Genomic DNA, 13,989 nt, shown 5'->3' with positions numbered 1-13,989 from the left:
CACAGCTGTTCTCATCAAGTTCCATTCTATCTGGGTCTCAGGTAAGGAAGGGCAGGGACTCTCTGCACCAAGAACCTTTGTGAACATATAGGCAATTTCCACTCTTGAAGTCTTACTGAAATGAAAGAGTGATATCAGACTGCCACAGCAGGAGGGGTTTCTTCAGCTGCTCCAGATCAGTTTAGTCTCTCCCACCCACCCACCTCCACTTCAGTCATTTGAAAAAGTAATTTTGCTTTACATGCAACATGAATCAGATGGAGTGAAGTAGAAATTGACCGTTCCTATCCTATGGTGTCACTGGTGCTAGAGGTAATTTCCATTGAACTTAAGTGCCAGCAAGCAAAATTGAAAGTGAATCACATATTTGTAGATGGCAGCTCTATGTGTTAATGTGGCATTAATAGCACAGACAGAACATTGTGCGCTAATGATGATGAACCATATCATATAACGGCATTTCTCTCCATGATGTATCTCACATCACATACAAAAAAGGCTAATTAACCTGTCAATGTAATAAAATTAGAAGCAGGACATTAATTATCATCTACAGTAAGGATCACTTCCCCTCATCTGCTGTAGCCAACCTTTCTTAAGGCCTTAACCCAAAAGGAGTTGAGCACCTTCAACTCTCATTGCTGTCAAAGGGTGTAAAGGGTGCTTAGCACTTTGCAAGATCAGGCTTTTAGAATAGACTGAATTTCACATCCTAATCTTGGTCTGATCTGCCAACAGGATGAGAAAAACATGTTTTCAGGGACACCAAGGATATCTTATGGAACAGCATATGCTGAGTGACAGTCATTCCACTCCTCCCCCATTCCTACCTTTTAACCTTGCGAGTGTAAAGGATACAATGACTTTTGTTTCATTTAAATTAAGCCCCACTGCATTGGTTTCACACCAGGTCTCTAAACAGAACCATTTTAATGTTTCATCATTCCCAACTGGCTGTCATTTCACAGTCTGTTGTGTATTCTCTAAGACAATATGGAAGATTAATAGTTTTACTGTAAAGGGCTCACGATTATAGTACAAGATCAGTAAAGCTCAACACCAGAATCTCTAATAGTCTCTTGTGCAACTTGAAAACACAGGACAAGAAAATGGGAAACCTGAGGTTAGATGTATACACGTTTAGAACTTACGCTTTGCCCCAGCTCCTTTTCCTTTTATCTGTCTGTCTGCCCAGTCCTCAGTTGTCCCGAGTCCTCCTCATTCTCTTCAACCTTTAGAAACCAAAGAAAGAATCTGACTTGACTCATAGCATTACAGAGAGAACCAATAAATTGCGGACAGTGTTTGTAAAAAGCAGTAAACTGAGCTAATATGCACAGGGTAATAATAAAATATTAGTAATAATAGTAATAAATAATAGCAACTTTATAGCACTCTTCATCTGAAGATCCATAAAAGGTTAAACTCTGACTATCCCTTTGCAGGTGCCAGCTGAGAGAACGGTCCATAGTACCTCTTCCCCTTGCACACCACTGAGGGCCCAGGTAGAATGCTACTGATAGTGCCCACCCAAAAGCATTAGGGGTGGGGACAAATGCTATTCCCAGTGGTGCTTCACAGTTCCAATGGGATGTACCCAGCTTGGATCAGAGCAGGACTAGGCCCCACCCTCATAGCATCTGACAGCAAGCCCAAAGGAAAGTTCATGCTGTGCCTTTGTAGGGCAGAAGTGCCAGTGTCCTTACCATCTGTGCCTGACCTGCACCTGCCTTTGGCAATTTACAGGCACTTTTCCACACCCTGCCAGCAGTACTCCTACTAAAAAAAGCCAGCATTTGGCCCTAATTAATCACACCTGGCAGCACACCTGTGAAAAAGGGAAATATTAGGAGCCATAGCCCAGATCCTCAGTGGGAGTTAGGTGCCTAAATACCTTTGAGTAGCTGGGACCAGGTAAATGTTAGGAACCAGATCATCAGCTGGTATAAACAAGTATAGCTTTATTGGCTGAAATGGAGCCACGGTGATTTACACCATCTGAGAATTTGGCCCTTGGTCTATTTTACTGACATTTACACTGAGGCACAGGGAGGAATAGTAATGACTTGCTGAACACCACATATAGTAAGTCATTTTGTTGGGAGTCAGGACTAATATCCAGGGCAGGATTCCCCGCTTCTGTCTGACTCCCTGCTATAGCCGCTAGACCACAATGCCTCTCTCTACCTTACAGTGGATGAAGATGTGCAGACCTTGGCCAGAACTTACTGATCTAGGCTGTTGTTCACTACCACATTGCATCCCCGTGACAGGCCAACGAACACATCACTTTGTTTCGGCTACTGCTTGACTTCTTGTACACATCTGTTTTTTGTAATTTTGTTGGGGGAGAAAACCCCGTAACAAAGCCACTTTGGTGTCCAAAGTAGATTTGCAGAATCACAATGAATTCAGAACAGTGATCATTGGTAATGGTAATTTTTACCAAAAAATATAGATTTGCTTCTACACTTTCATAGGCATCTGCCCTGGCTAGTCCCCCATCCCTCTCGGCCTGCCACACAACCTGTCTATGCTGTGCAGGGAGAGCCTATGGATCCCCCAGTTATGCGGCATGTTTAGGATATAGAGAGTCCTGCCTAACCTGCAGCAGATCTACTATAGTTTTACTCCTTTCAGAGCCCTCCTTGTATACAGAGCTGGGAAGCAGTATTTGGCCCTACAATCTTTTAGCTAAAGGCCATTATTCATTTCCTGCTGTTCTCGTGTGTATGTGTGTGTGCGCGCAGGGTGTAACTAGTCTTAAGAGAAGATAATTATTTGGATGCATCTCAATCCATTTGTTGTCTCGCAGACAAAGGCTGGTTGTTGTAACCTGTTTTGAATGAACATGTAAAGGACAGATTAATCTCTCCAACTCTCATATTAGGAAATAAAGCAAAACAATGAAAGAGGAATCCTGATCCCATTGAAATCAGTGGGAATTTTGCCATTAACTTCAATGTGGCCAGGATTTCACCCGGAGAATTTTCCATAAGGAAAGCCAGATTGGGCTCACCGTTTATGAGCCTGAGTTTTCTTCCAATGTCAGTGAATGAACCTAGCACACAGTCTTTTATTTGCAGGCGCTACATTAGAAAACTGAACTAAACATATAGGAAAAGAAGGAAACCACAGATACATTTAAATAAATAAGCTTTGCTTTGTGACAAGGGAATAGAATATTAATGAATTTGCTGCCCCCACTTTGGTACTTGTACAAATGCAAAACACAACAACTCTTGTTTTCACAAGGGACTAGTATAGCATTAGGGAGAGGGATCATAAGATGGAGAATATCTCCAGTTAACTGTTTGCTTGTCTTGTTTAGCTGAGTACATGCTATCTGCAAACAGCAACATTTTGCAGTGTTGTCAACTCACACAATTCTGTCGCAATTCTCAATGTTTTGTTTTTTAAAGTCTCAGATCCTGGATTACATGAGAATCTCAGGTCGTTTTTGTTTATATGTTTGTTGCTGGGTTGCTGTTATTTTGTTTTAAGAAAGTTTCTAGTTGCTAGGACTGAGGAGAAAAGCTTGACTATATGACCCAAATGCACCCCGAAGACTCAAAACCCAGAACGAAAACAACAAGAACCCCCAAATTATTTTTAATCTCATTCTTTTGGATGGACTAACTCATGATTTTTGAACATTTGGGGTGGGCAATACTTGCTTTTTAAATTAAATCTCGTAAAGACATACTCCCCCCAGAAATTGCTATGATGGATTCAGTAGATATTCTTTTAGCACGGTAAGATTATTTAAGGACTGGATGATTGTGATATATTATGAACATGATTATTCATTGTTAATTTTCTATCCCACTAAAAATAAAGTGCTTTTTTAAATAAAAAAAAAATAAGGTAAATTTGAAATATGCATATGACCAAACAGTGTCTCAGATTTTTTTTTCCTGTTTGAAGGACATCCTTTTTCATAATGCATCTATGTATCAACAGCAAAGTGCATCTTAATAATCTTTTTTTTTTTTTTTTTTTTTTTGAATGGCCCTATTTGTGTCTTACAATGATGTCTGGTTATAAAATAGAATAACAGAGGCAAGAAGGGAAGACAATAAAAATCTCCCTTCCTATTCCTTGTAGAAAATGCACAGATTTTGGTATGGAAATCCCAATAGATCTTGTCTGTAAAATTCCACACGGAATATTGTTAAATGTTCATAAGGAATCTTTTCCATTAAACAAGAGCAGTGGTTTACTGTACAGTTTAAGGGTAAGCCCCACAGACAATATAATATGAAATTTTACTAAGCAAAAGGAAAACTAAGGCACAAAGAAACGTTTAGGTTTCATTTGATTTTTTTTAACATTAATTCACCTGAACATTTTTCCAAAAGGCCGACTCTCACTGAGGCTTCTTCAATGTGATGATTACACATTTAGGCATACGGTGCAGGATGTACTGCATCTGGGTCTTGCTTAACAGGCACAGACTGAAACACATAAATTAAGCTGTAATCAAAGACCAATGAGATACTTTGCTTCTATCCCTAGCAAAGCAATGAAACAAAGATTAAGAAAATCTGTCGCCCTGACATTTCATCTCGAGAGGTATGCTGCCTGCCGGGGGCCCGTATCCGAGACGTTACGGAGGCATTGTCGAGGATTATCCGGCCCTCTGACTACTACCCCATGCTACTCATCCATGTGGGCACAAATGATACTGCGCGGTGTGACACTGAGCGGATCAAGAGTGACTACAGGGCTCTGGGAGCACGGGTGAAGGAGTTTGGAGCACAGGTGGTATTCTCTTCAATTCTTCCTGTTAAAGGTAGGGGCCCGGGCAGAGACAGATGCATCATGGAGGTGAATGCCTGGCTGCGAAGATGGTGTCGCCAGGAGGGCTTTGGCTTCCTAGACCACGGGATGCTATTCGAGGAAGGACTGCTAGGCAGAGATGGCGTTCACCTTTCGAGGAGAGGGAAGACCCTATTCGGACACAGACTGGCTAACCTAGTGAGGAGGGCTTTAAACTAGGTTCGACGGGGACAGGTGAGCAAAGCCCACAGGTAAGTGGGGAACATGGAGACCGGGGAAATGAGTCGGAAACAAGAGGGAGTGTGGGCTATATTGGCAGAGAGAAAGGAGAGTCAGGAAAAAACTGGGAGGAAAGATCAAACCAGTATTTTAGATGCCTATATACAAATGCGAGAAGTATGGGGAATAAGCAGGAAGAACTGGAAGTGCTAATAAATAAATACAACTATGACATTGTTGGCATCACTGAAACTTGGTGGGATAATACACATGATTGGAATGTTGGTGTGGATGGGTACAGCTTGCTCAGGAAGGATAGACAGGGGAAAAAGGGAGGAGGTGTTGCCTTATATATTAAAAATGTACACACTTGGACAGAGGTAGAGATGGACATAGGAGACGGAAGTGTTGAGAGTCTCTGGGTTAGGCTTAAAGGGGCAAAAAACAAGGGAGATGTCATGCTAAGCGTCTACTACAGGCCACCTAACCAGGTGGAAGAGGTGGATGAGGCTTTTTTCAAGCAACTAACAAAATCATCCAAAGCCCAAGACTTGGTGGTGATGGGGGACTTCAACTATCCGGATATATGTTGGGAAAATAACACAGCGGGGAACAGACTATCCAACAAATTCTTGGACTGCATTGGAGACAACTTTTTATTTCAGAAGGTTGAAAAAGCTACTAGGGGGGAAGCTGTTCTAGACTTGATTTTAACAAATAGGGAGGAACTCGTTGAGAATGTGAAAGTAGAAGGCAGCCTGGGTGAAAGTGATCATGAAATCATAGACTTTGCAATTCTAAAGAAGGGTAGAAGGGAGAACAGCAAAATAGAGACAATGGATTTCAGGAAGGCAGATTTTGGGAAGCTCAGAGAGCTGATAGGTAAGGTCCCATGGGAATCAAGACTGAGGGGAAAAACAACTGAGGAGAGTTGGCAGTTTTTCAAAGGGACACTATTAAGGGCCCAAAAGCAAGCTATTCCGCTGGTTAGGAAAGATAGAAAATGTGGCAAAAGACCACCTTGGCTTAACCACGAGATCTTGCACGATCTAAAAAATAAAAAGGAGTCATATAAAAAATGGAAACTAGGACAGATTACAAAGGATGAATATAGGCAAACAACACAGGAATGCAGGGGCAAGATTAGAAAGGCAAAGGCACAAAATGAGCTCAAACTAGCTACGGGAATAAAAGGAAACAAGAAGACTTTTTATCAATACATTAGAAGCAAGAGGAAGACCAAAGACAGGGTAGGCCCACTGCTTAGTGAAGAGGGAGAAACAGTAACAGGAAACTTGGAAATGGCAGAGATGCTTAATGACTTCTTTGTTTCGGTCTTCACCGAGAAGTCTGAAGGAATGCCTAACATAGTGAATGCTAATGGGAAGGGGGTAGGTTTAGCGGATAAAATAAAAAAAGAACAAGTTAAAAATCACTTAGAAAAGTTAGATGCCTGCAAGTCACCCGGGCCTGATGAAATGCATCCTAGAATACTCAAGGAGCTAATAGAGGAGGTATCTGAGCCTCTAGCTATTATCTTTGGAAAGTCATGGGAGACGGGAGAGATTCCAGAAGACTGGAAAAGGGCAAATATAGTGCCCATCTATAAAAAGGGAACTAAAAACAACCCAGGTAACTACAGACCAGTTAGTTTAACTTCTGTGCCAGGGAAGATAATGGAGCAAGTAATTAAGGAAATCATCTGCCAACACTTGGAAGGTGGTAAGGTGATAGGGAATAGCCAGCATGGATTTGTGAAGAACAAATCATGTCAAACCAATCTGATAGCTTTCTTTGATAGGATAACGAGCCTTGTGGATAAGGGTGAAGCGGTGGATGTGGTATACCTAGACTTTAGTAAGGCATTTGATACGGTCTCGCATGATATTCTTATCGATAAACTAGGCAAATACAAATTAGATGGGGCTACTATAAGGTGGGTGCATAACTGGCTGGATAATCGTACTCAGAGAGTTGTTATTAATGGTTCCCAATCCTGCTGGAAAGGCGTAACGAGTGGGGTACCGCAGGGGTCTGTTTTGGGACCGGCTCTGTTCAATATCTTCATCAACGACTTAGATATTGGCATAGAAAGTACGCTTATTAAGTTTGCGGATGATACCAAACTGGGAGGGATTGCAACTACTTTGGAGGACAGGGTCATAATTCAAAATGATCTGGACAAATTGGAGAAATGGTCTGAGTTAAACAGGATGAAGTTTAACAAAGACAAATGCAAAGTGCTCCACTTAGGAAGGAAAAATCAATTTCACACATACAGAATGGGAAAAGACTGTCTAGGAAGGAGTACGGCAGAAAGGGATCTAGGGGTTATAGTGGACCACAAGCTAAATATGAGTCAACAGTGTGATGCTGTTGCAAAAAAAGCAAACATGATTCTGGGATGCATTAACAGGTGTGTTGTGAGCAAGACACGAGAAGTCATTCTTCCGCTCTACTCTGCTCTGGTTAGGCCTCAGCTGGAGTATTGTGTCCAGTTCTGGGCGCCGCATTTTAAAAAAGATGTGGAGAAACTGGAAAGGGTCCAAAGAAGAGCAACAAGAATGATTAAAGGTCTTGAGAACATGACCTATGAAGGAAGGCTGAAAGAATTGGGTTTGTTTAGTTTGGAAAAGAGAAGACTGAGAGGGGACATGATAGCAGTTTTCAGGTATATAAAAGGGTGTCATAAGGAGGAGGGAGAGAACTTGTTCACCTTAGCCTCTAAGGATAGAACCAGAAACAATGGGTTTAAACTGCAGCAAGGGAGGTCTAGATTGGACATTAGGAAAAAGTTCCTAACTGTCAGGGTGGTTAAACACTGGAACAAATTGCCTAGGGAGGTTGTGGAATCTCCGTCTCTGGAGATATTTAAGGGTAGGTTAGATAAATGTCTACTAGGGATGGTCTAGGCAGTATTTGGTCCTGCCATGCGGGCAGGGGACTGGACTCGATGACCTCTCGAGGTCCCTTCCAGTCCTAGAATCTATGAATCTATGAATCTATGAAAAAAACGAAACAGTAAGATCTAGTTTTTTAGCATTGCAACCTGTCCTGAGTAAAAGGAAGCATGCAGCTGCACCATCCCTGGAGACAAACAGTGCAACACTGTGTGAAGAGTCATAATTCCTTTGCTGGTTCTCCCTTTGCTCCAAGGGAGAAGTAATTTGCCACTGGCTTCTACCAGTTTAGGTATATGGAGACCTATACCAGCAGCAGAGTACTTCCTTTTTGTATCAGCTCAGCTTTACTGGCATGCACACTGGGGAAGATGGGGTGGAGACAAGGCTCACCCAAACCAATCTGAAGGGGGGGGGGAGGAGATGGCCCTCCATAGGCAGCTCTTCATATGCAATTAACCAAAGTGCGGATATCCTGTTTGGAGGATTATGGAAATGCCTTATGCCCCCTTCTTACTCTGTGAGCTATCATAAAGGCAGGTTATAATCCCACTTTAAATACCTATGTATAGTTATATGGCCCCCACTACTGGAGTAGCTGAGTGTGATACATCTTCACAGATGTATTTATCTTCACATTTATCTGTGAAGTAGGGAAGTACTATTGGCCCCATTTTACAGATAGGGAACGAAGGCACAAAGAGACTAAGTGACTTGTCCAAGGTCACACAGGAAGTCTGTGGCAGAAGTGAGAATTGAACCTTTGTCTTTGGGGTCCCAGGATGGAGTGTAAGAGAACTACAAGTAATGAACTGCAGAAGTTTATAAAGAATACATTTTACCAGAAAAATCAGGATTGCTTCCCCTCCCAGAATTATATAATTATTGGCCAAAGGGAACATAGTTCAAGTCATATTCTGGGATTTTAGTAAAACATTTCATAATGTGTCTCCGGAAGCTGGGCCCATTCAACAAAATACATTTTAATACAGCCAAATACAAGGAATGAGGGGACTGTAACCTGGAAAGCAATGACTCTGAAAAGGACTCAGGGGCCATAATAGGCAAACAATTCAACAGTGAGATGCTGTGGCAAAAACAACTGATTGTTGTACGTATAACCAGGGGAGTATTGAGTAGGAGTACAGGTGAGTTTACCTCTGTAAATGGCATTGGTGAGATCAGTACTGGAATACTGCATCTAGTTCGGGTGTTCACATGTTTTTTAAATATGCTGAAAAAGTAAACAGTGCAGGAAAGAGTCACCAAAAATTATTCATAAGCTGGAGAGAATGCCTTACAACGAGAATCTTAACAAGCTCAATCACTTTTTCTTATCAAAAAGAAGATTGAGAGGTGATTTGATTACAGTATCTAAATACCCCAACTGGGAGAAAATATCAGGTACTAAAGGGCTCTTTAGTTTAATGGAGAAAGGCATAACACAAACCAATGGTTGGAAGCTGTAACAGGATATAGATTTTAATGGTGAGGGAGATTAATCACTGGAACAAACTACCAAGGGAAGTAGTTGATTATCCAACCTTTGATGTCTTCACATCAAGACTGGACACCTCCCTGGAAAATCTGCTTTAGTGAACCACAAGTTATTGGGCTCAAAATGGGGGTAACTTGGTGAAATTTAATGGTCTGTGATATGCAGGAGGTCAGACTAGATGATCTAGTAGTTCCTTCTAGCCTTAAAATCTAAGATTCATAAATTCAATTAATTGTTCTTCTCAAGCTGCACTAATGAGTTCATTTTCAGACTAGAGATGTGCCTGAGCTTTCCGCATTGGCTCCACAGCGAACAGCAGAGATCAGGTCATTCTGTGGACAGAGGAGAAGTCCTGGCATAAGGAAACCAAGGATCTATTCCTGACAGTCACAAAATTTGCTGTGTGACACTGGGTAAGTTACTTAACCTCTCTGTGCCTCTATTATTCCATCTGTTAAAACTGAGGCTGCCAATGAGACTTATTTCCTAACGCACTTAGGTGCTTCTGAAAATCCCACTCTATAATTACAACAGGTTTTTTTGATAGAGACATTGTCCATTTAAGTTATTTTGTTTCATGAGCAATTAATGGGAAGTGTTTTCATTTTAGTCAGGCAAATACTCAACACCTGAGGAATTTTCCGGGGTTCAGAATGAACTGGCCATTTTCCACCCTTTCTTCTTTCTGCCAAGTTCCTTTGTACTTGTATTTCTGCGTAGAGCTGGCAGACTTGTTAGGAGATTCAGTTTCTCTGGGCATCGTAACAAAGACAGACGATCATCAAGTTTGTTAGAAATTAGCGGTTTCCTTTCATTCAAATTTAATCACCAATGGAGTTTAACTTGCATTTGTGAGGGATGAGGCATTTAAAGATGGCTTTATGGTTACAAAAAAAACATATAATGATTTTGAAGCTGGAGCCAAAAGGATATCATCAGACAGGAAGAGAATTGTCTCCTTGGTAATATTTAAAATACTTTCAAATCTAAGTGCCTTGAATTGGAGCTTTCTTTCCCAGCTCCTGAATGGCATATTTAGCCCTCTAATGTACTGGGAATTATATCTCTAAACATAATCAGCATAGCAGCTAGTATAGTTTATTTTGAGATGAGCCTGTGTAATTCTGCACCCTTGTTCATATTGCTTAATTTCACTTCAGTCTCTCCCTCTTATTTATTTAAATAAATAATACCATCTTGTTTTCCATATAGATCAGGGGATAGCAGATGACTTAGTTATATTCAAAACCAAAATTTTGAAAAAAAATTACTGAAAAATAAACACTATTAAATTATTCTATTTGTATATTTGTGTATATATAGTATACACATACATGCACACATGCACATACAAACTCAAAATCAACCTTAACTATAGAACTTGCAATAGACATAAACATGAGTTACATATACACACAAACTTTCTAAATATAAATTTTCAGACAATTTTTAAAAATAAGCAAATATTTCATTACTTTTAGCTCAGTTAATACGTTAAACTAAATGTTTTACTGCAGTAAATTGTAGAAATGGTATACATACGAGCACATTTATGTGAATGTGTGTCTGTTCCTATGCTTGTATAAATACACAGAGGGTTTGTCCCATCTTCACAGTTTCCTGCAGTTTAAAAAGTGAATGAGCTAAAAGTCATATAATATTTATTTTAAAAATGCCTGGAAAAATAATTTATAATGCAGAGCGTGATGGGTTGGATCACAGAAACCACCTTGGGAGCTGCCAACTGATGTGTCAAGACTACCTCTGCTCCTATTTTCCCTGCCGGCTCGGGACCTCAGCACCCTGTCTTGTTGAGCCAGACATTCCTGTCTGCCCCAACAAAGACCCAGGGTCTGAATTACTTGCCCCAAAGCTGCAGGTTTACCTGAAAACAACTCACAGAAGTGTGCTTGACTTTAGCACTCAGATGCTCAACTCCCACTGGGGTCTAAACCCAAATAAATCTGTTTTACCCTGTATAAAGCTCACAGGAAGGCTGGCTTGCAAACAGAGCCCCAGTCAATTGTCCTGGTTGATGGGAGCCATTAAGATTCCAAACCACCATTAATGGCCCACACTTTGCATAATTACAATAGGCCCTCAGAGTTACATTTCATATTTCTAGTCCCAGATACAAGAGTGGTACATTTATACAAATAGGATGATCACACTCAGTAGATTATAAGCTTTGTAATGATACCTTACAAGAGACCTTTTGCATGAAGCATATTCCAGTTACATTATATGCACTCATTACCATATTGATTTAAAACCATATATACTGCACAACGTCACACAGAGATACAGGTAATATATGTTACAACTCCAAAATCTCGCTCTCTCTATTAATTAACCATAAAGCCACCTTCAAATACCTCATCCTTCATTGATTATTAATATCTCATTTGATTTGAGGTATAAAGACTTCCATTGACTTCCCCGGGCTTTGGATCAAGCCACTAGTGAACTAAAAGCAATATTTTTTAAAAAATAAGATATTATGTATCTGCAATAATTAAGAATTTACAAGAAAAATATACATTAAAAACAATTAAGGTAAAGTCTATTATATAGCTAAAATATTTGCAGGATATTTTCTCCTCTCACTTCCACTGGTGTAAATGTGGGGATATACTGATACAACACCAGAGTAGGGAGGAGAATAAAAAAATTTGCATCAATTAATGTGTTTTGTGGCTGAAGCAATAAGACTGGTGAGTGTATTAGTGAAGCATGGTACACATGCTCACATGGTACAGATAAGGTTGAGTTCTAATCCATTATAAAGTCCTAGTCCTGTAATCAGATCCACATATGTGGAATCTTATGGCTGAACAAAGCTGCACTGAAGAAAAGGAATTAGATTAACATGCTTTGTTTTTCAACCTAGAGTGAAATATTTTGGCAAGTTTTGAGAAAAAAAAAAGGAAAATTGGTTTTTTAGTTATGCTTGCATGAAAAAAAGGTTATACTCCTCACTATATATTCTAATAATAAATTCTGCATTTGGCTAACACAGAAACACTAGAAAATAAACACATCAAATGTGGGTTGTTTTATAGAGCTCACTGAGCTCTACAGAATAAATTAAGTTCTAAGAAAATTGCTTCCATAGCTTTAAAATATTGAACATTTAAAATAAGATTTTTTGCAATATATATTTATTTAAAAAAAATCAGTATTTTCATCAGCATCTTCCTTCTCCTCTAACAAGACTTGGAGTATTGTACTGACATATAGGAGGTGAGGATGAGGCAAAACCAAAAGACACAAGAAAACAAAGATTTTCAAACTGTCCTAACATGAAATGCAGTTCCTAGTGACAATGTCTGTAATACAGCTCCCTTCCCCTGTCTAAGAATTGCTGAGGTTACCAATCAAATCTGACTACTTCTGCTACTTCAGTGATTCTCAAACTGTGGACCATGTGGTAACATTTTTTACATGGATCACTTCCCCTCTCAAACTTGATTTAACATCTCCCCAGTGGCAACTCTAGTGCTTCTTTAGATAGTATTAAGAAGTAAAAATTAAAATAAAGTCATCACATTTGCTACCCGGGCTGCTTATTTTCTCTGAGTTTTACATTTATTAGTACCATATCTTCCCTTGCTGTATGCGGCACCTGCTACTCTAATCTCTTTAGGTCACTTTACACTGGTCTAACCTGTAACAACACAGACTAAGTAGCCATACAGTGTGCAGATATGTGCTTAATTTTATTATTTAACTTTTTAAAAAATGTATTTGATGAAAAAGATTCTTAAAACCCTAAGGGACTCCTGGACTGGGTAGCAGATACAATTAACAGGAAGTGTTACCACTTGAGAGACAGACATATATATCATTATTGTGACAGAAGTTGCTCCGGGGGCAACCTGGAAGTGCGATTGGAGCCCACTTTGAGAACCACTGTGCTAATTTGTTCCAATAGTTTACATTGTATTGTTTTCTAATGAGCTAAGTAAAGGTCTGGAGAGTGGCTCTGTATTTGTTACTCCTACTAAGGGTCATCCTGTTTTCTGTTCCAATCCATTCTTACTTGCTAGTGATGTTCAGAGGAGATAGAGTCAGAGGAATGAATAATAGTGCACAGCAGGCAAACATGAAATGTAGTAGTTTTAGTCAGATTCTTGAGCTAACCAGACATTCGTTTTTATCAAATTGGAGATTAGGAAATAAAGGGAATGCAAGTTGCCCTCCGATTATAAGTTTAATCGTACCTGTTTATGTATTAGAGTGATAGGTATTAATAAGATACCTAAAATAGATTACCAGCTTTAAAATACCTGCACCCTGGGCATGGGGACACAGGTCAAATATCAGATTAGAGGGGACTTTAGAAAGTGGTCCAAATTCTGTCTAGAGGGTCAAGGCCAGAAGCAGTGGTTGTACCAGTGTCACTATGTAGGATCGGGTTGGAGCCAAGTGAGCCAGCCAAAGTAGGGTTAGTGGAACAGGGGCAGGATGAGAACTCAGGAGTGGGGCAGGGGACTAGGAACAAGGTGTCAGGAGCAAGGCCGGATTAAGGTTATGAGGGGCCTAAGGCTAATGGGAGGGAAGGGCCTAAGTATGAGTTACATATTGCAA

The sequence above is a fragment of the Malaclemys terrapin genome, chromosome 6, assembly GCF_027887155.1.
Source record: "Malaclemys terrapin pileata isolate rMalTer1 chromosome 6, rMalTer1.hap1, whole genome shotgun sequence".
NCBI classification, from domain to species: Eukaryota; Metazoa; Chordata; order Testudines; family Emydidae; genus Malaclemys; species Malaclemys terrapin.
This window is presented reverse-complemented; position numbering follows the sequence as displayed.